General features: G+C 42.8%; 1 protein-coding gene across 1 annotated transcript in view; it reads left to right on the top strand.

The window, feature by feature from the left end:
• The window catches only part of LOC140718660 (E3 ubiquitin-protein ligase NEDD4-like), a 225,316-nt gene that overhangs the window by 145,513 nt on the left and 56,581 nt on the right, over nucleotides 1-23,222 (top strand). The gene's annotated exons all lie outside the window — the stretch shown is intronic.

Raw genomic sequence — 23,222 nt, 5'->3', positions numbered from 1 at the left:
GGTGAGGCGACACTTCACCTGTGAGTCGGCTGGTGTGGTGTACTGCGTCCGGTGCTCCCGGTGTGGCCTTTTATATATTGGTGAGACCTGATGCAGACAGGGAGACCGTTTCGCTGAACACCTATGCTCTGTCCGCCAGAGAAAGCAGGATCTCCTAGTGGCCACACATTTTAATTCCACGTCCCATTCCCATTCTAAAATGTCTATCCATGGCCTCCTCTACTGTCAAGATGAAGCCACAGTCAGGTTGGAGGAACAACACCTTATATACCGTTTGGGTAGCCTCCAACCTGATGGCATGAACATTGACTTCTCTAGCTTCTGTTAATGCCCCCCTCCCCTTCTTACCCCATCCCTGATTTATTTATTTCCCCCCCCTTTTGTTTTTCTCTCTCTGCCCATCACTATTTGCCTGTTCTCCATCTCCCTCTGGTGCTCCCCTCCCCTGTTCTTTCTCCCTAAGCCTCCTGTCCCATGATTCTTTCCCTTCTCCAGCTCTGTATCCCTTTTACCAATCACCTTTCCAGCTCTTAGCTTCATCCCACCCCCTCTTGTCTTCTCCTATCATTTTGGATTTCCCCCTCCCCCTCCTACTTTCAAATCTCGTACTATCTTTCCTTTCAGTTAGTCCTGATGAAGGGTCTCGGCCCGAAACGTCAACAGTGCTTCTTCCTATAGATGCTGCCTGGCCTGCTGCGTTGCACCAGCATTTTGCGTGTGTTGCAAGAAATGAAGTCAATTCAGTTCAGTAACATTCTTTTGCAAAGTGAAGTAGATCAAACAGCTCAGCATTCTTGTTAGGATTGTGAAGGTTTCTGGCACCTGTGTTTCTGATTGTCCTGACATCCGACGTCTGAAGGGCCGGTTCCTGTGCTGTAGGACTCTATCATTCTAACGTAGGATCTTTAGTAATGATGGTGGCCTGAAACTTAGCACCTTACAAGAACCAACAGCTGTTAAAATATTTTAGAAACATAAAGTTGCTCTCTCCATAACACCACCTCATCATCCTTGGTTAAACAGGGGAATACTTGCAGAAATCAAACGATCAAATTAAGATATGCAGTGAAGCAGAATGATAGAAAAGTTTCAACAAATAATCTATCTTAATACAGTATTTTAGGATAGTACACACTTATGTTTTCTCCCAAATTCTTGTCACTGCTTGAACTTAATATTGTGTCTCCATCTTTTGATTTTGTTTGTACCGTTAGCAACTAATTAGAGCAGAAAATAATCTCAATGATTCTTCCAAACTCTACCATACCAAGAGTAGATAACATTAATGAGCAAACCTGAGCTCGTTTAAGAAATGGAGTTGTAAAATGGCCATTTATGGTGATTATTATCAGGATGTTGACCAAGATTTTGCTCATGGGTTTCAGTAATGATAATGTATTGTAATATAGCTTATGTAGGGGAAGCTTGTTCAACTTTACTAAGATGTTTCTTGTACAGGTTGAATGAAAAAGGGATGGGCAACTACAGAGGAGAATCCCGTTTTGCACAGATTTTACTTGGGCTGAGAATTGTTTTTCAGATTCTGAATAGCATCTCTGAATCCAGCTTGGATGAAAAATTCAAAGCAACACGCACAGACACACACACACACACACACACACACACACACACACACACACACACACACACACACACACACACACACACACACACACAAAATGCTGGAGGAATTCAGCAAGTCAGGCAGCATCCATGGAAAAGAATAAACAGTTGACGTTTCGGGCTGAGACCCTTCTTCAGGACTGGAAAGGAAAGGGAGAAGTCAGCGTAAGAAGGTGGGGAGAAGGGAGGAAGAAGTACAAGGTGGCAGGTGAGACCAGGAGAAGGGGAGCAGGTGAAATAAAGAGCTGGGAGGTTGATTTGTGAAATAGATAAAGGGCTGGAGAAGGGAGAATTCGATAGGAGAGAACTGAAGACCATCGAAGAAATATTGAGTTCATCTATGTCTTAAAAGTTGGGTATAGCACAGAAACCAACCGTTAAGTTTGGATATTTTTACTGTGTTCTCCCATGCTTTTGCATCTTTTTCATTGAAAGCTTGTTCACGGTTTGGAGAAATGATAGGGTACACATCAACTAAAATAACAGTGTAACCCAGAAGAATGCAGTAAGATGGGAGATTACCTCAGGGCTCTAGTTTGTCAAGTGTGATACAGCTCATGCATTGAGGGTCCAGTGTTGAATGGATAATGTGTTTTCTTTCAATCATGTAGCACACACCATGCTTTTCTGTCAAAGATCAGTGGAATGTCAAGACCATACTTGACATTTCAGTGACTGTTCTTCAGTTCCCTCAAAACCAACAATGAGGTGTTGAGGAATAAGTAACAACGTCTGCCAAGCATGCTTGTAAAATTTCTACCCATACTTGTGGAAACCACAAAGTAGTCCATTGTACCACTGAAGAAAAGTACTGTTTGTTTTTTATATTACTGGCTTCCTTTAAGTGGTTGAATTGGAATGCAATATGAGTACAGATTTATTTTTCTTAAGGCTACAGGTGGTCAGTTATGAAAGAATGGTTTGTCAAAGTTTGATGCATTATTGCAAGTGTAAGAGCAGGTTGCAGTGTGGATGCAAACCTTTTCGATGGTGAGACCTTGCATCTGCTGTACAATTGATTTGCTTTGCTGTGAAATGGTCTTTATTCATGCTAAACATTTCTAGTGGGAATGCTGTCATAGAGTTCGTGATACAGTGATTGATATGGCCAAATGTTTGAAAGCTGCTCTTAGCCTAAATTTTAATATTTGGAAAAAAATTATATGGTAGTAGCATATTAATGTTTTGAAAGGGTAACTTTATACTGTGCAGGAATATTTGATATAAATAATTGAAATTTTGAAAATAATGGAAGACTTTTAGCCATTTAGATTAATTCCTTCTTTGAAGTACTCTTGACTCTGCTGGTCACCAAGTGTCACTGTTGGTTCCAACTTAGCATTGTCACATACTGTGTTTAATTCCAGTGATTAGAGATTTTCTCATCATCTTTAATAATGAATTTGACAACTTTCTAAAATACTTTAACAAGCTGTAAATAAGCTTACATTCTGTAACTTTAGTAAACAAAACACATAGTCTAGACAATATTTTGAAAAAACATGGATAAACTATGAATTTTGCCAGAGGAAAATGAGTGATAATCTTGGAGTAGTTTTTTGGAATTGGCAGCAGATAGTATTTGCGTAATGCAAAGGTGAGAGAGGCTGCTGCCTTGCAGTTCAATCAGAGAGCTAACTCTACCCAAGAGTTGCAGGTTGGAATGCCAGAGATGTTTGTCCTGCAAACCTGTCAACAGTATGTCTTTCCATATGTAGTGTTTACTCACTTTTAGGAGGGCTTGGAAGAATGTTGACATTGCCTCTGTATCTCCTGGTTTCTAATTATAGCATGGGAGTGACAGGAGGAATACAAATGGTCGCCTCAAACAGCGCACCCTTGTGGATGAAGGGAATAGTGGGAAGAAAAAGAGAGCAGAAAGTACAGATTGTTTCTCTGCTGTGTTTTGCCACGTCAGACCCATAACAAAATCCTCAGTTTGGTTTTGGTTTCAGAGCAAAAATGTTGTATTTTTTAAAGTTGTTTGTTGTAATGAAGCAAACAGGCTTCACTTTCTGAAGGAATTTCATTTTTCAGTCTGATTTGGTCTTTCTACCCTCTTTCTCATTGAGACCATAGGAAAAAAAAGCTTGACTTTAATGTGCTCAACTACTTCATTATTTTAAAATTTTTACTGTGTGCACTGAATACAGTGAATTCCGGTTAATTAGGCCATCAGTTAATTGGAACAACTCTTAAAGAACAAAAAATAATCAAGCAAATAGCTGGGGTTGCCTTTGTTTGGAATACAATGCAACTTAATTAGGTCAGGAGACTGTTGCCGAACAGTTTCTAATTAGAATCAGTCATGTGCACTTGCGTAGCCATTAGACACGACATGGTGCTTTGAGTGAAGATTTTAAATAGCTTCAGTTGCGAGTGTTTGTCTTCAAAAAGCAGTGATCTCTGTCACTAATAGTTGAGAAAAATAAGCAGTAAGGCAACTATTTTGCCTTCAAGCATTCAGGCTTGGAGATGCCAGAGGAAATATGAAATGATTTCACTACTTCAACAAGTTAAGAACTTCAAAGAATTTGAAAGTATCAGCCATCAATGAATGTTACAATGAAAATGAAGATTTGGAGGATGCAATCATCAAAGCATTGTATGAAGGTAGTCCATCATCTGCTCTAGGTGTCTATACTGATTTTGTTTATTTACAGTCAAACAAATGAATGTTTGACTGTCACAGATGAATGCATCCGTTGATAACTATTAAGACAAGTTTTATTATACAAGGTTTAAATACAAAGTTTTATTATACTGTAGTAGTGTTGGTAGTGTTCCCATTTGCTCTGTATTTTATTTAAGTACATAATTTGTTCATCAGTTTGTCTTTTTTAAACCTTTTTTAATTATTTCCATAAAACCGTGGCTAATTGGGTCAGCTGCTTAATTGGGCCAAAATGTACTGGTCCCAGTGTGTCCCAATTAACTGGTATCCACTGTACCATGCAAAGTTTTGTAGATTGAGCACGTGATGGAATAATTAAATGTTGCATTTTTCAATTATGTTAGCTAACTCTTGTGCCACCTGGATGTTACTAATGCGTATTTCTGAGAATTTAAAGAAATATTTTAAAAATGTTTCTCGCAGCATGAAGGTTCTTTTCATTAATGCCAAAAAACCTGAATAATATGTGGATAAACTGAAAGGGGGCTTAGTGTTTTAATAGGTTTCATTTGAGACAAATTGGGTAATGGTGTCAATATTGAAAATTACATAGAGTACTGTGTATGTTTTTGAAAATTAAGCTAGTGGTATAGTGACGAAAAGCTGGCACAGGCAATAAATCCTTGTAAATTGTTATTCCTATAAACAAAGCACTCTTTCTCCACCTATTCTTTAGGACCTGAGTTAGTGAATATATCACCTGGCCTGGTAAGAGTTGTACAGATCTGGAGGTTCTGGTCCACATACTCTGCAGAGTTAACTGGATAATGTCCGGGAAGCACAACGGGAGGGAGGCGACCTTAAACTGTAAAGGTTCCCACTTCTGATCACCAGGTCATGAATGCTACAGGACATTATGTTCAATCTGTTCTCTGATCTATTCTTGAATGGAGAGCAGAGAGTCCATATTTTTAGATACTACTGTAGTTTTATAAATTGCAGAAGATCTCATTTTCATTGATTAAGATCTTCTCTGCAACAGTAGCAATTGTTTCCTTTGGGTAGCTGACATTTTTCATGAATTTCGATGGATCTATAAAGAAAGTAAACCACTGTAGGCAAGCATAGAAAGAGACTTGGGATATGGAGCGGTCGAGGATTGAATTTCTGCTAGTACTTGGTGTTTGGACTTGCATGAATAATGAGACAATGGGAGATTGTCGATGCCCCTAGAGATACAGCACAGTGTGATTCCCTGTCTTCAGGGACAGAAGGGGTGACACATGACAACCATAGCACTGCAGATATTGGAAATCTGAAATCAAAACAGAAAATGCTGGAAACACCCAGGGTCAGGCCGCATCTATGGAAAAGAAAGCATGTGATCTATTGGCTCTGGGACCCTTCGTCAGAACTGGGAAAGAGTGAAGCAATTTAGTCTAGGCAAATTAGGGATGGCAAACCTACAGCATAGGTGCCCAAGATGGTACGCAAAAAGTTCTGTTGGCACGCATCATACAGCGCCACTCCTTGATTCTTTAAACCCCACCTGTAATAGAAAGATGCATAATAATTACCTTTGCTCCCTAATGAAGCAGCAAATGACTATTTACAGCCCAAGAGCAATGAAATGTTTTCACAGGAAATGCCTCATGCCAGCTTAACTCCTGCTAGACAACTGTGAGAACACGGGACAGTAAAATCTGCAGGTGCTGGAAATCCAAGGAACACACACAAGATGCTGGAGGAACTCTGCAGGCCAGGCAGCACCTACGGAGAAGAGTATAGTTGACATTTCGGGCCGAGACCCTTCATCAGGACTGGAAAAGAAAATGAGAAGTTGGAGTACGAAGGTGGGGGGGGGGGGGGTGGGGGGAAGAAGTACAAGGTGATGGATGAAACTGGGAGAGGGGAAGGGGGTGAAGTAAAGAGCTGGGAAGTTGATTGTTGAAAGAGATAACGGGCTGGAGAAGGGGGAATCTGATAGTAGGTAGAAGACCATGGAAGAAAGGGAAGGGGGAGGAGCACCAGAGGGATGTGATGGGCAGGTAAGGAGATAGGGTGGAAAAAGGGAAATGTGAATGGGATGGGGGAAGGGGGAATTACTGGAACTTCGAGAAATCGATGTTGATGCCATCAGATTGGAGGCTACCCAGACAGAAAATAAGGTTTTGCTCCTCCAACCTGAGTTTTGTTTCATTGTGGCCGTAGAGGAGAGAGCATGTGATGTTGGATGATACATTTTAAAATTCTCATAGACTTTGTGTACACATCAGTATTTGGATTGTAAACAGTTACAATAACAATACTGTTGTGTTATTTTTAAATTGTCTTTTTAAAAGGTTACTATTATATTTCTGAGCGTGCTTTCTAAAATGCTTCCTTTATTTCAAACTGTGATGCACTTTTATTAATAGTAAAACAATGATTAATGAAACAAAATTAAGCAACAGAACTCATCATTTTTCCTTTAAGAAATCTATAATTCATTATCAGTGATAATCTCGGCTCAAAATAACCATGGCACACAAGAGTATTTTTTTAGAAGATTATCATGAATTTGGGAACACGCTCTCAGAAACGATCGCCACCCCTCTCTTTAGAGCATATATGTCAAACTCCGGCCCGTGACCTAAAATGAGTTTGACACCCCTGCCATAGGTTGTGGGAATTTGGGAACACGCTCTCAGAAACGATCTCTTTAGAGCATGTGTCAAAGCTGCGTTCGCACGCGTCCGACTGATCCGGCCCGCATGAAGCTGCATTTGAGTTTGACACCCCTGCTTTAGAGCATAGGGATAGGGGTGGTGCAAAGGAGAAATTCACTGATAGGCTGAGACTGAATGACTTAATATGGCAGTTAAAATTAGATTAAGCTTTGGTGTGTGTTTGTGTGTTGTTAATAGTAAGGCTATGGGACACGTGCAGTAGAACAGAATACAGATCACAAAAACAGGAAAAGCAGAGCCAAAGTTATGGTAGACAAAAATGGCCAATCTTATTGAAAGAGAAGGGCAGAGTGAGTTGTGTGAAGCTGGAGAGTTTAGTACCAGGTTGTTCAGACTGCAACGTGCCCAGAGAGAGGATGAGGCTTTGACCCCTAAGCCTTGCAATAGTGCAGAAGATCAGAATGGGGATGGGATAGTAAATTGGGGTATCAGGTATCAAAAGCTCAGTTGCTTCTGTCAACTCAGCTGGGATTAAGTACAAAGTGATCAACTAATTTGCTTTTGGTATCTCCAGTGTATAGGAGGCCACATAGTGAAAACTAAATGCATACGCTATATAGAAAGATTAGTGTATTGACCAGTAAAGACTCTGCAGTTCCTGGATGGTGGGAACGGGAAAAGTGAACAGATGGTGAGTGGTAGTTGGGGGTGCAAAAGAGGACCTGGGGGCTGCAAGGGGAGCAATCGCTGAAGTAATGAAAGGAGAGCAAATGGAATCTGTATCTGGTGGTGAAATCTTGCTGGAACTGGTGCAAATTCTGAAAGATGATCTGTTGAGCACAAGCTAGAGGGCTGGAAGATAAAGGCTGAGAAATTTCTGTCTAGGAAGAGAAGGGGTGATATTTGATGTAGTGACGTGTCTGTCCACTATGATGGAAGAGCTGAGCAGCATTTGTGTTACCAGGCATAGAGAGTGAAAAGGGAATGTTTTTCTTTTGCAGGTATTTTGACATCCAGATACAGTTAATTTAAATATGATTTAAAAGTAAACTAGAAGCCTCCTTTTGCTTGTGATGACTTGTCTGTGCTCTGAAGTTGCACAATTTGTGAAGTTCAGTGGTGGAATGCAAAGTTGCTGGAAGAGGAGCTGTGAATTAATTTATCCCAGTGGAGAGGATCAGCAGCAAGAGAGAAAGCTTATCAGTCCTTTGTATTTATTTAATGATGTTCATTTCAACATTTTAATTGTTCAAAGGTGGTGTAAAGAATTTATTTCTTCAACATTTAGCTGATTCATTTACTTGTGATTGTTTTGCTGAAGTTCAAAGTCGTTCAGTGCTAAACTATTTGTGTGGCAATCAGTGGTCAGGGATTTTACAGCTATTTTGTGGCAGGACTTAATCTTATCTGTCCACTTGCCAATACTGCATCACTTGGTGCCCTGCAGTGTCAGTCCTCTCCATTTAGGAGCAGGATGAAATTTGAGTCAGGTTATTGCTAGCAAACTGTGACGTTGGATTTATCTTTCAAATGGAGAATTCAGCTCCTAAGTTTAGTTGAAGAAAGAAGTGGAACAGATGAGGAAGAGAAAGAATCCCAAATTGTAGAAGCTTGGTTATTACTGTACAAAGTTGCATTTAGACTACAGTTCAAAAAGAGGTAGCAGTTCTATATCTCTCTGAGGCCTTCATCAGTCAGGATCAGCAATGGATGTTGCGTCCTAGCTGTCTATGCAAAGCCAATGTGGAGAGCAGGCTGTTGCCCATGTAGCAAGCTCCCCCTCTCCATGCATCTAATGAACCCAAAGAAACGGCAGCAACTGCTACAGTTTGGCACCAGCAGCATCACAAGTGTGGCCAGTCAGTGTTGAATTCTATGTAGGACTGCCATAGGACTCCAGCTCTAGATTTCTCTCTCTGGTTTACTCCTGAATCCTTCCCCATGAGGTGGGTACAGCCACAAGGCAGTGGAGGTTTCAGATCGGAGTTCTCCTTCTCCTAGGTCAGATGCCAACTATGGCTGATGAGCCCCATTTGCCTGAAGCAATTGATTTTAAGGTGTCTGCAACCCGCTTTTGCCCCTCCTCCTGTCAGTAGAAGCGGTTCCATCAGGCTTACTGGTCAGCCAAGGGTGAAGACCAGGAGGTAGACTTGTTTGTCAGAGGCTATTTCGGGTGCACATCATTGGGAGCATTTAATAGGTAGTGGGGTTTGTTCCCATTACCACCCCCAGCTATGACAACCTTAAGGAACCAGTTCTCTATACCCCATCTTAAATAGGAGATATCAATCTTGGCGGGGGTATGACAATATGATCAAGTTGTCCAGTATTTAAATAATGAGTTGAGAATAGGGATGCAATCCCTAAGAAGTTAGAAGATTAAGAGATGTCTTGTTTTGAAGCTTTCGATGCATCAGCAGTAACTGACAGGATAGATAGAGTTAAAGTATTTCATTTTTGAAAATTCTAGGAGTAGGGCATCTGGCCTAGAATTAATATCAAGCATCTTGGGAATTAGGAAACACTTCCAGAGGGTGATAGAGATTTGGAAACCTTCCACAAATGGCAGATCCTACAAGGTCAATTGTTGATATTAAGTAGTAGATGTTAATTTTTAAGCAGACTTTTTATGCTTATTAGGCAAATGCGGAGGTAGGAAATTACCGTAGGTCACGAATAGGCCACGGTCTCATGAATAGGCACATGGGACTAAATTGTCGACTTCAGGTCCAGTGTGCTGGGCTGTCTGGCTCTACCAGTTGGCACTAGACTACATTTCTAAGTCAGGTTCTCCTGCCGGACTCTTAAGATGACAGTGCGCTTTCTGTGCTCTAGACAAGGACACTTGGGATTTTGTGTTGGGTAAATTGTGGCTTCGGACAAATACAAGCGAGAAAGGAGGTTTTCCATATTGCTACTTTGAAAGAACATGCCTTGGACAACTAGATGGATACCAGAACATCAGAAGTTCCTCCACAGTTCATTTGTTATGGAGTTTGATTTATCAAAGCCAATTAATTGGATAGTTATTCATACCTACACTTGGATATTAAGACAATAAGACACAGCAACAGAATTAGGCAATTCAGATCATAGAGTCTGCTCTTTCATTTGATTATGGCCCATTTATTTTCCCTCTCAATCCCAATCTCCCACCTTTTCCCTCTCAATCCCAATCTCCTGCTTTTCCCTCTCAATCCCATTCTCCTGCCTTTTCCCTCTCAATCCCAATCTCCTGCCTTTTCCCTCTCAATCCCATTCTCCTGCTTTTCCCTCTCAATTCCAATTTCCTGCCTTTTCCTCTCAATCCCAATCTCCTGCCTTTTCCCTCTCAATCCCAATCTCCTGCTTTTTCCCTCTCAATCCCATTCTCCTGCTTTTCCCTCTCAATCCCATTCTCCTGCTTTTCCCTCTCAATCCCAATCTCCTGCCTTTTCCCTCTCAATCCCAATCTCCTGCCTTTTCCCTCTCAATCCCATTCTCCTGCTTTTCCCTCTCAATCCCAATCTCCTGCTTTTCCCTCTCAATCCCATTCTCCTGCTTTTCCCTCTCAATCCCAATCTCCTGCTTTTCCCTCTCAATCCCATTCTCCTGCCTTTTCCCTCTCAATCCCAATCTCCTGCTTTTCCCTCTCAATCCCATTCTCCTGCTTTTCCCTCTCAATCCCAATCTCCTGCCTTTTCCCTCTCAATCCCAATCTCCTGCTTTTCCCTCTCAATCCCATTCTCCTGCCTTTTCCCTCTCAATCCCAATCTCCTGCCTTTTCCCTCTCAATCCCATTCTCCTGCTTTTCCCTCTCAATTCCAATTTCCTGCCTTTTCCTCTCAATCCCAATCTCCTGCCTTTTCCCTCTCAATCCCAATCTCCTGCTTTTTCCCTCTCAATCCCATTCTCCTGCTTTTCCCTCTCAATCCCATTCTCCTGCTTTTCCCTCTCAATCCCAATCTCCTGCCTTTTCCCTCTCAATCCCAATCTCCTGCCTTTTCCCTCTCAATCCCATTCTCCTGCTTTTCCCTCTCAATCCCAATCTCCTGCTTTTCCCTCTCAATCCCATTCTCCTGCTTTTCCCTCTCAATCCCAATCTCCTGCTTTTCCCTCTCAATCCCATTCTCCTGCCTTTTCCCTCTCAATCCCAATCTCCTGCTTTTCCCTCTCAATCCCATTCTCCTGCTTTTCCCTCTCAATCCCAATCTCCTGCCTTTCCCTCTCAATCCCATTCTCCCGCCTTTTCCCTCTCAATCCCAATCTCCTGTTTTTCCCTCTCAATCCCATTCTCCTGCTTTTCCCTCTCAATCCCAATCTCCTGCTTTTTCCCTCTCAATCCCAATCTCCTGCCTTTTCCCTCTCAATCCCAATCTCCTGCTTTTTCCTCTCAATTCCAATCTCCCGCCTTTTCCCTCTCAATCCCAATCTCCTGCTTTTTCCCTCTCAATCCCAATCTCCTGCCTTTTCCCTCTCAATCCCAATCTCCTGCTTTTTCCCTCTCAATCCCATTCTCCTGCTTTTCCCTCTCAATCCCAATCTCCTGCCTTTTCCCTCTCAATCCCATTCTCCTGCCTTTTCCCCGTACCTTTATATGCTCTCACTAATAAAAAAACTATCAACCACTGCTTGAAATATACTAAATAACTTGGCCTCCATGGCCGTCCATGGCAATAAATCCCACACATTCACTAACCTCTGGCTAAAGAAAGAACTCTTCATCTCTGTTCCAAATGGCCATCCTTCTATTCTGAGGCTATGCCCTCCAATCCCAGACTCTTGTACTAATGAAACTGTCCTCTCCACGTCCACTCAGTCTAGGATTTTGAGTGAATTGTAGTGAAGGCATCAAACCCAAAAACTGCTGCTCCCTTCAGCTGGAGCTACGTGAACACACACCACCACACACTCCAAGGAGAGCAGGGGATGCTTGCTCCCTCACAAATGTTGCTGCACAGATGGCCTGGCCATTGTCACGGTGAAAATTTTGTCAGTTGCACCTCAAATGCAAATAGTCAGCTCTAAAATACTTTAAACTTGTAAGTCACTTGACTCAGTGTCAGAGAGGACCAGTACACCACATTTTCCACAGTAAAGTTTCTCAGGATATAATGAGTTACAAAACTGTCAACACTTTGTGATGAGACGTGTGCCAAACTCTGTCGGGAAGACAATACGCCCTTTATGCTGAATAGAAATTATGCACAAGAGTTGGCTGCCTCAGTTCAGCTGAAGAATGTGAGTTTTTAAAATATTGTACCTTTCTACTTTGGACGTTGGCACTTGGAATTTTTCTGTTTTGTTAAAGAGCTGGTCTATCATTCCAGCAGTTAAGTCTGAAGTCTGTGATCTAAAGGAACAGTAGAACACATCTCCAGGTCACCAAGATGTTCTCTTAGTGTAGTTTACCAGCATCTTGTACGTGATTGCGAATTTAGTAAGAGGTGAAATGGGAAGCAGGGGGAGGGAGGAGAGCATTCACTGGTGTACTTAGCACCTTGATGTTGATAGACGATTTTTCTCCCAATTTTTACCATTTTAAACTTTTCCTTTGCTTATTTGCCAGCCTTGTACTGATAGAATGACACGCAGCTTTCTAGAGCTTCGTTGTAATGTACATACAGTCTGTCCCTTGAACAGCCAGGAAGGTTTCAGATGTACTCAGAGTGGACGTATTGAAGGGCTCATCCACTGAGTCTATCTGGGTAGAATGGGGATTGCTGGGCGGCATGGTAGTGTAGTGGTTAGTACAACGCTTTACAGTACAGATGAACCGGGTTCAATTCTCGCTGCTGCTTGTAAGGAGTTTGTATGTTCTCCCTGCGACTGTGTGGGTTTCCTCCGGGTGCTCTGGTTTCCTCCCACAGTCTAAAGGCGTACTGATTGGTAGGTTAATTGTCCCATGATTAGGCTCAGATTAAATTCGGGGATTGCAAGACGGTGTGGCTTGAAGGACCTATTCTGCCCTGTATCTCAATCAATCAATAAACTCAGGAATGAAGCGTACAATCACCCTGACGGGATCGTACTACAGACCCTCCAAAAGCCACTGGAATATTGAGGGACAGATATGCAGGCAGATTAAGGAAAGGTGCAAAAGCAATAGGGTTATTGTCATGTGGGGACTTTAATAGACAATAGACAATAGGTGCAGAAGTAGACCATTCGGCCCTTCGAGCCTGCACCGCCATTCTGAGATCATGGCTGATTATCTACTATCAATACCCGGTTCCTGCCTTGACCCCATATCCCTTGATTCCCTTATCCATAAGATACCTATCTAGCTCCTTCTTGAAAGCATCCAGAGAATTGGCCTCCACTGCCTTCTGACGCAGTGCATTCCACACCCCCACAACTCTCTGGGAGAAGAAGTTTTTCCTTAACTCTGTCCTAAATGACCTACCCCTTATTCTTAAAACATGCCCTCTTGTACTGGACTCTCCCAGCATCTGGAACATATTTCCTGCCTCTATCTTGTCCAATCCCTTAATAATCTTATGTGTTGCAATCAGATCCCCTTTCAATCTCCTTAATTCCAGCGTGTACAAGCCCAGTCTCTCTAACCTCTCTGCGTAAGACAGTCCGGACATCCCAGGAATTAACCTCGTGAATCTACACTGCACTTCCTCTACAGCCAGGATGTCCTTCCTTAACCCTGGAGACCAAAACTGTACACAATACTCCAGGTGTGGTCTCACTAGGGCCCTGTACAAATACAAAAGGATTTCCTTGCTCTTGTACTCAATTACCTTTGTAATAAAGGCCAACATTCCATTAGCCTTCTTCACTGCCTGCTGCACTTGCTCATTCACCTTCAGTGACTGATGAACAAGGACTCCTAGATCTCTTTGTATTTCTCCCTTACCTAACTCTACACCGTTCAGATAATAATCTGCCTACCTGTTCTTACTCCAAAAGTGGATAACCTCACACATATTCACATTAAACGTCATCTGACAAGTATCTGCCCATTCACCCAGCCTATCCAAGTCACCCTGAATTCTCCTAACATCCTCATCACATGTCACATTGCCACCCAGCTTAGTATCATCAGCAAACTTGCTGATGTTATTCTCAATGCCTTCATCTAAATCGTTGATGTAAATCGTAAACAGCTGTGGTCCCAATACCGAGCCCTGTGGCACCCCACTAGTCACCACCTGCTATTCCGAGAAACACCCATTCACCGCTACCCTTTGCTTTCTATCTGCCAACCAGTTTTCTATCCATGTCAATATCTTCCCCCCAATGCCATGAGCTCTGATTTTACCCACCAATCTCCTATATGGGACCTTATCAAATGCCGTCTGAAAATCGAGGTACACTACATCCACTAGATCTCCCTTGTCTAACTTCCTGGTTACATCCTCGAAAAACTCCAATAGATTAGTCAAGCATGATTTGCCCTTGGTAAATCCATGCTGGCTCAGCCCAATCCTATCACTGCTATCTAGATATGCCACTATTTCATCTTTAATAATGGACTCTAGCATCTTCTCCACTACTGATGTTAGGCTGACAGGACGATAGTTCTCTGTTTTCTCCCTCCCTCCTTTCTTAAAAAGTGGGATAACATTAGCCATTCTCCAATCCTCAGGAACTGATCCTGAATCTAAGGAACATTGGAAAATGATTACCAATGCATCCGTAATTTCCAGAGCCACCTCCTTTAGTACCCTAGGATGCAGACCATCTGGACCTAGGGATTTGTTAGCCTTCAGTCCCATCAGTCTACTCATCACCGTTTCCTTCCTAATGTCAATCTGTTTCATTTCCTCTGTTACCCTATGTCCTTGGCTCATCCATACATCTGGGAGATTGCTTGTGTCTTCCCTAGTGAAAACAGATCTAAAGTACTTATTAAATTCTTTGCCATTTCTCTGTTTCCCATAACAATTTCACCCAATTCATTCTTCAAGGGCCCAACATTGTTCTTAACTATCTTCTTTCTCTTCACATACCTAAAAAAGCTTTTGCTATCCTCCTTTATATTCCTGGCTAGCATGCGTTTGTACTTCATTTTTTCTCCCCATATTGCCTTTTTAGTTAAGTTCTGTTGTTCCTTAAAAATTTCCCAATCATCTGTCCTTCCACTCACCTTAGCTCTGTCATATTTCCTTTTTTTTTAATGCTATGCAATGACTGACTTCCTTTGTCAACCACTGTGGCCCCTTTCCCCCCTTTGAATCCTTCCTTCTCCGGGGGATGAACTGATTTTGCACCTTGTGCATTATTCCCAAGAATACCTGCCATTGCTGTTCCACTGTCTTTTCTGCTAGGATATCCGTCCAGTTAACTTTGGCCAGCTCCTCCCTCATGGCTCCATAGTCTCCTTTGTTCAGCTGCAACACTGACACCTCCGATCTGCCCTTATCCTTCTCAAATTGCAGATAAAAACTTATCATATTATGGTCACTACCTCCTAATGGCTCCTTTACTGCAAGATCGCTTATCAAATCCTGTTCATTACACAAAACTAAATCCAGAATAGCCTTGTCCCTGGTCGGCTCTCGTACAAGCTGTTCCAAGAATGCATCCCGTAGGCACTCTACAAACTCCCTATCCTGGGGTCCAGCACCAATCTGATTCTCCCAGTTCACCTGCGTGTTGAAATCCCCCATAACTACTGCGACATTACCTTTGCCACATGCCAATGTTAACTCCCTATTCAACTTGCACCCAATATCCATGCTACTGTTTGGAGGCCTGTAGACAACACCCATTAGGGTCTTTTTGCCCTTACTGTTCCTCAGTTCTATCCACACAGACTCTACTTCTTCTGATCCTATGTCCCCCCTTGCAAAGGACTGAATCTCATTCCTCACCAACAGGGCCACCCCACCCCCTCTGCCCACATTTCTGTCCCTACGATAGCACGTATACCCTTGTACATTCATTTCCCAGGTCTGATCTCCCTGCAGCCATGTCTCCGTTATCCCAACAACATCATAGTTACCCATTTGCACCTGGGCTTCAAGCTCATCCGCCTTATTTCTGACACTTCGTGCATTCAGATATAGAATTTTTAGCCCATTTCTCCTCTCTCTGTTTAAATTGCTGCCTATTGTGCTTAACCCAGCTTCCCGAACTCCCATCGGGCTATATGCCCCTTGAATTTTGTTGTCCTTCCTAAATTTACTTATTCTTTCAGCACATTTAACTTCCCTAATGCAGACTGGGACTTCCTTAGTGCAAAAGATTTAGATGTGGCAGAATTTGTAGATTAGTGGGAATGAGGTATAATGAGAGGTTGTTTCCTCTGGGGCAGTGGAGACTGAGGGGAGATCTGACAGAGGTTTATAAGATTATAAGAGCATTGATGGAATAGACAGATGGTATCTTATTTTCCAGGGTTAAAATGTCTAATACCAGAAAGCATGCACTTAAGGTGAGAGGAAGTAATTTCAGAATAAATGTGACGGGCAAGTTTTTTTACACAGAGGCTGGTAGGTGCCTGGAGTGTAGAAGCAGAAATATTAGGGACTTTTAAGAGGTATTTAGGTAGGCATATGAAAATGAGGACACTGGAAGAATATGGACATAGTGTAGGCATAAGGGATTAGTTTAGTTGGCCATTTAATTACTAATTTATTATAACTCATGCCATCTAATCCAGACAGCATCCTGGTAAACCTCTTCTGCACCTTCTCCTCCACATCCTTCCTTCTTATGATGAGATGACCAGAATTGAATGCGGTCCTGCAGATGCAGCCTGACTGGAGTTCAGCACAACATTGTGGGTTGAATGGCCTGTTCCTGTGCTGAACTGTTCTGTGTTCAATCTGAATTGTATTGTTAGTGGACCCGTGAGCAGCACGTACAAGTACAGCATTGCATGGCGTGCAGCCAAGATCACTTATTTGGTCCTTGTGTATGAGAAGTTCTTTGTACTTTTCTTGGAATCTCCCTGCTGGCAGAAATGAGACTGTGACTTGCATCCTGTCTGGAGCTGAGTACTATCCCACTCTTGTGTCTTGTGATCACTAAATGATCGACTCAGCCAGCTAATTTAAACTCAGAGAACCCTCAGGCTGATGTTATTTCCTCACAATCAACGTCCTTGATGATGATTTCACTAACTGTAGTATTCTGTGATACTGAGTGCATAGATCTGGTAAGGAAGTTTTGATAGTGATTGCTGGCTTTATTAAAGGTCTCTTGAGCAAGCTATAAACGTCTGTAATCTACTTGATCTTGTTGTGATGCACAGCATTCTAGGATTGTCTATTCATGTGGAGGTGTGAGAAGTTTGGACACACTGAGTGGCACAAAGGTGCAATAGAAAGCCAACAGGACAAGTCAGGAGGTTGAGGATATGTTCTTTGTTTGCTTGGCTGAGTGAGGCTTCAGTGATGCTTCAGTTCAATACAAGAAGGCCCACTTTGTTGGTAGCCATTCCACTGCCTAAACCATTGAGTGCCATAACTGCTCACTGTAACATCTACAGGCTTCCACATTCTAAGTTGCCCAGGATGTACTATTACAAACATGACCCGGCAAAAAAATGTTTAGATACACTGTTCCCGTAGTCCTTGCTCCGTGCATACATAACAGCTATAACCTCTACCATCAGGAGGATGAGGACATTTGGGGTGTGGTATACCAGCGCCTGCACTTTGTATGCTATCCTCTTACTGCTCCTTCAGCTTTGTTGGGTCAATACTCTGCAGTTACTTACCAACAAGCACGGGGATGGATATCAACACAAACTGTACCAGTTTTGGCTCACTGCACTTTTTTAGATGGCAACTGAGAATGGGTAATGAATTCTTGCCTTGCTAGTGATGCACACATCCCATAACTGATATCACCTGCTTTCCCTTCTTGCTGTATACAGTAAGAGCCAGCACAGCAACTGAGGACAGTAGTGCTTGAAGATTAAGATTGTACACATGACACAGTCTGCTAGGCAGTGCCTTGATGAGGTGCAAAAACCCTCACCCTACGTAACCATACCTATAGCAGGTATCTCAACACTCTGGAAAAAGTGCCTCCAAGCTGTCACTACCAAACCCCCCTAAATCTACTGAGTGAACCAGCACCACGGCCTCTTCCCGGGACGGTATTCCCAGCACTGAGGTACAAGTGGCGTCCAATCCATCAGGGAGGCAAGCCCGGCACCAGATTCCTGAAACATGCTCTGTTTGGAGATTGCCAGGGGGACTGTGATGGGCTCAGAGTAGCTTCAGAAGCAGCATTTTCACTGATCCTTCAACCTGCCGGCCCTTTGCTGCTCAGACTGAAGAAGCAGCACTCAGGAAAGTGTTGAGAATCTCGCTCTGTGTGACTGAGAGCTCACAGAAACCTAGTGGAAGTAGCAAACGTCCACCACACGCCTGTCTGTGAAACAGTCTGTGTTCCTGTCTTGGTCACGTTACTAATTTCAGAACCCACAAAACTGCTGTTGAAGAAGGGCAGCCTAAGAAGAAGATTGCTTTTAGTTTTGATTTTTTATTTGTTTATTATTATTATTATTATCACATGTACCAAGATAGAGTGAAAACTTTGTCTAGCACACTGTTCATACAGATCAATTCATTACCCAGTGCATTGAGCTAGAATAAGGTAAAACAATAACAATGCAGAATAAAGTGTAAAATCTACTGAAAGAATGCAGTGCAGGTGAACGAGCAAGTGCAAGATCATAACAAGGTAGATTCTGAGGCTAAGAGTTCATCTTATCGGACAAGAGATCTGGTCAAGAGACTGGTAACATAGAACAAAAGCTGCCCTTGCTCCTGGTAGTATGTGCTTTTTCAGGCTTTTGTAATTTCTGCCTGATGAGAGAGGGGAGAAGATAGAAAGATACTTTATTGTTCCTAGAGGAAATTACAGTGCCACCGTGGCATTGCAACTGTACAGATAGAAATATTAGAAGAGAGGTAAAAGGAATAAAAAAATAAGTTACCACCAACAGTTTAACAGGAGGGGTTTATCACTTCCCCAGTTATAGGTTGACTCATTATAGATTCTAATGGCCGAGGGTAAGAATGACCTCATATAGCACTCTTTGCAGCAGTGTAGTTGTCTTAGTCTGTTCCTAAAAGTGCTCCTCTGTTCAGCCAAGGTGGCATGCAGAGGGTGAGAAACATTGTTCAGAATTGCCAGGATTTTCCCTCGGGTCCTTTGTTCTACCACAGCCTCCAGTGTGTCCAGTTTGAGTCCTATAACAGAACTAGCTTTTCTAATCAGTTTATCGAGCCTGTTGGAATGTTGGTGTGGGTGGGATCTTTGACTGTGCAGGCTGGTTCACTGAGGCACTGAGAAATATAAGCAGAGAAGAAAGAGAGATGCTCGACAGCTGTGGCAGAGTTTGAATGCCATCACCTCCTATAAAGCTAAATCTTGCGACATAGGGGACAGCAGAGCTTCACTTCTGGATGAGCTCAGTGCCTTCTATGCCTGCTTTGACCACTAGAACAGAGAGGAACCATTCTGCACCCCCATGTCTCCCAGTGATCCTTTGGTCTCAGTATCTGAAGATGATGTGTGGGCTGCCTTCAGGAGAGTGAATCCAAGGAAAGCATCTGGTCTGGATGGAGTACCTGGGCAAGTACTGAAGGCCTGTGCTGACCAACTGGCTGGTGTATTCATGGATATCTTCACCCTCTTGCTCCAGCAGTGTGTGTCACCCACCTGTTTCAAGCAGGCTTCAATCGTACCAGTGCCCAAGAAGAGCATGGTAACCTGTCTAAATGACTATCGCCCAGTGGCACTTACATCCACGGTAATGAGGTGTTTCGAAAGGCTGGTGTTGAAATATATCAGCTCCTGTCTGAATGGTGACTTGGATCCTCTCCAATTTGCTTACTGAAAACAACATGCCTACAATGGTTGCCATCTCATTGGCTCTTCACACAACCCTGGAACATCTGGACAGGAAAGATGCATATATCAGGGTGATCTTTATTGATTACAGCTCAACATTTAACACCATCATCCCCTCAAAACTAATCAGTGAACTCCAGACCTGGGCCTCAATACCCCTTTCTGCAATTGGATCCTGGATTTCCTCACTTGTAAACCCAGTCAGTTCATATTGGCAAAAACATCTCCTCCACAATCTCCATCAGCACAAGAGCACCGCTGGGATGTGGCTAAGTACAGCTCCTACATCATAGACAAGTTTGCTGACGACATCACTATTGTGGCCTGTGTCAAAGGGGATGATGAATCAGCATACAGGAGGGAAATTGAAAACTTGGCGTAGTAACAACCTCTGAATGTCGATAAGACCAAGGAACTGATTGTAAACTTCAGGAGAGGGAAAACAGAAGTCCATGAGGCAGTAATCATCAGAGAATCAAAGGTGGAGAGGGTCAGTAACTTTAAATTCCTGAGTGTCACTACCTCAGAGGACTGTCCTGGACTTATCATATAAATGTTATTGTGAAGAAAGTACAACAGTGCCTCTGCTTCCTCAGGAGTCTGCAGAGATTCGGCATGTTATCGAAAACCTTGGAAAACCTCTATAGATGTGTGGTGGGAAGTGTGCTGACTGGCTGCATTATGGCCTGGTATGGGAACACCAATGCCTTTGAGTGGATAATCCTACAAAAGGTAGTGGATTTGGCCACGGGTAAAACCTTCCCAACTATTGAGCACATCGACATGAAATGTTGCCATAAAAAAGCAGCATCCATCAGCAAAGATCCTCACCACCCAGCCCGTGCTCTTTTCTCGCTGTCGCCATCAGGTAGAAGGTACGGGTGCCTCAGGACTCGCACCACCAGGTTCAAGAACAGTTACTACTCCTCAACCATCAGGCTCTTGAACAAAAGGGGATAGCTACACTTATTTCAGGGCTCTGTTATATTGTTATTCCAGGCTTGTTATTTATTGTTTTTTTATTTATATATGCTTTTGCATTGTTTGTTTACCGTTAACGGTTCCTGATGTTTACAGTTACTGTTCAATAGATTTGCTAAGTATGCCCACAGCAAAGGAATCTCAGGGTTGTATGTGGTGACATGTATGTACTCTGATAATAAATTTTACTTTGAACTTTGAACTCTGCTTCTTCTGATGTGCTGACACAAGATGACATCTCTTGTCAATGTAAGGGCTAAGACAATGAAGAGTAGTGGTAGATCATTGTTCTTTGGGCATGCTTTGCAATTCTACAGGATTGTGACTGATTGACTTCAATGAATTGAATTGAATTGACTTTATTTCTTACATCCTTCACGTACATGAGGAGTAAAAATCTTTACATTATGTCTCTGTCTAAACGTGCAATGTGCAATCATAGTAATTTGTAATAATTTATAATGCCTTGACATCCCTCTGATTATCCCCATATCCCCATAGATTTAGAAGTCTGGCACTATCTGTTTTGACTGAACGATGACTGAGCCTATGGGGTAGGGAATGGCAAAGGTTTGCTTTCACTGCTGGAAGAACCATCCTCATCTCTGGCCTCGAAAACCCACCCATTATTCTGACATTGTGCCTCCCTTTCTAACCTCGGGATTACTGCCTGTGCCATGTGACAGTGAGAATAGGAATAGGATGAGGTGGAGGATAAATGCGTGGCTGAGGGATTGGAACAAAAGGTAGGGATTCGGATTTCTGGATCATTGGGACCTCTTTTGGGGCAGATGTGACCTGTACAAAAAGGACAGGTTGCACTTGAATCCCAGGGGGACCAATATCCTGGCGGGCAGGTTTGCTAAGGCTACTGGGGAGAGTTTAAACTAGAATTGTTGGGGGGTGGGAACCAAACTGAAGAGACTGGGGAAGAGGAGGTTGGCTTGGAAATAGAGAAAGCTTGTAAACAGTGTAAGAGGGAGGATAGGCAGGTGATAGAGAAGGGACGCACTCAGACCGAAGGTTTGAGATGTGTCTATTTTAATGCAAGGAGTGTTGTGAATAAAGCGGATGAGCTTAGAGCATGGATCAGTACTTGGAGATATGATGTGGTGGCCATTACAGAGACTTGGATGGCTCAGGGACAAGAATGGTTACTTCAAGTGCCGGGTTTTAGATGTTTCAGAAAGGACAGGGAGGGAGGCAAAAGAGGTGGGGGCGTGGCACTGTTGATCAGAGATAGTGTCACGGCTGCAGAAAAGGTGGACGCCATGGACAGATTGTCTTCGGAATCTCTGTGGGTGGAGGTTAGGAACAGGAAGGAGTCAATAACTTTACTGGATGTTTTTTATAGGCCGCCCAATAGTAACAGGGATATCGAGGAGCAGATAGGGAAACAGATCCTGGAAAGGTGTAATATTAACAGAGTTGTTGTGATGGGAGATTTTAATTTCCCAAATATCAATTGGCATCTCCCTAGAGCAAGGGGTTTAGATGGGGTGGAGTTTGTTAGGTGTGTTCAGGAAAGTTTCTTGACACAATATGTAGATAAGCCTACAAGAGGAGAGGCTGTTCCTGATTTGGTATTGGGAAATGAACCTGGTCAGGTGTTAGATCTCTCAGTGGGAGAGCATTTTGGAGATACTGATCATAATTCTGTATCCTTTACAATGACATTGGAGAGAGATAGGAACAGACAAGTTAGAAAAGCATTTAATTGGAGTAAGGGGAATTATGAAGCCATCAAGCAGGAACTTGGAAGCATAAATTTAGAATAGATGTTCTCAGGGAAATGTACGGCAGAAATGTGGCAAATATGCAGGGGATATTTGCATAGCGTTCTGCGTAGATACATTCCGATGAGACAGGGAAGTTATGGTAGGGTACAGAAACCGTGGTGTACAAAGGCTGTTGAAATCTAGTCCAGAAGAAAAGAAAAAACTTACAAAAGGTTCAGAGAGCTAGGCAATATTAGAGATCTAGAAGATTATAAGGCTAATAGGAAGGAGCTTAAGAAGGAAATTAGGAGAGCCAGAAGGGGCCATGAGAAGGCCTTGGTGGGCAGGATTAAGGAAAATCCAAAGGCATTCAACAAGTATGTGAAGGGCAGGAGAATAAGATGTGAAAGAATAGGACCAATCAAGTGTGACAGTGGGAAAGTGTGTATGGAACCGGAGGAGATAGCAGAGGTACTTAATGAATACTTTGCTTCAGTATTCACTATGGAAAAGGATCTTGGTGATTGTAGTGATGACTTGCAGCAGATTGAAAAGCTTGAGCATGTAAATATTAAGAAAGAGGATGTGCTGGAGCTTTTGGAAAGCTTCAAGTTGGATAAGTCACTGAGACCAGATGAGATGTACCCCAGGCTACTGCGGGAGGCGAGGGAGGAGATTGCTGAGCCTCTGGCGATGATCTTTGCATCATCAATGAGGATGGGAGAGGTTCTGGAGGATTGGAGAGATGCGAATGTGTTCCTTTATTCAAGAAAGGGAGAAGAGATAGGCCAGGATTTTATAGACCAA

This window comes from Hemitrygon akajei, chromosome 30 (genome assembly GCF_048418815.1).
Source record: "Hemitrygon akajei chromosome 30, sHemAka1.3, whole genome shotgun sequence".
In the NCBI taxonomy this organism is placed as follows: Eukaryota; Metazoa; Chordata; class Chondrichthyes; order Myliobatiformes; family Dasyatidae; genus Hemitrygon; species Hemitrygon akajei.
Note: the sequence above shows the minus strand (reverse complement) of the source record. Positions and strands in the feature narration are given on the sequence as shown.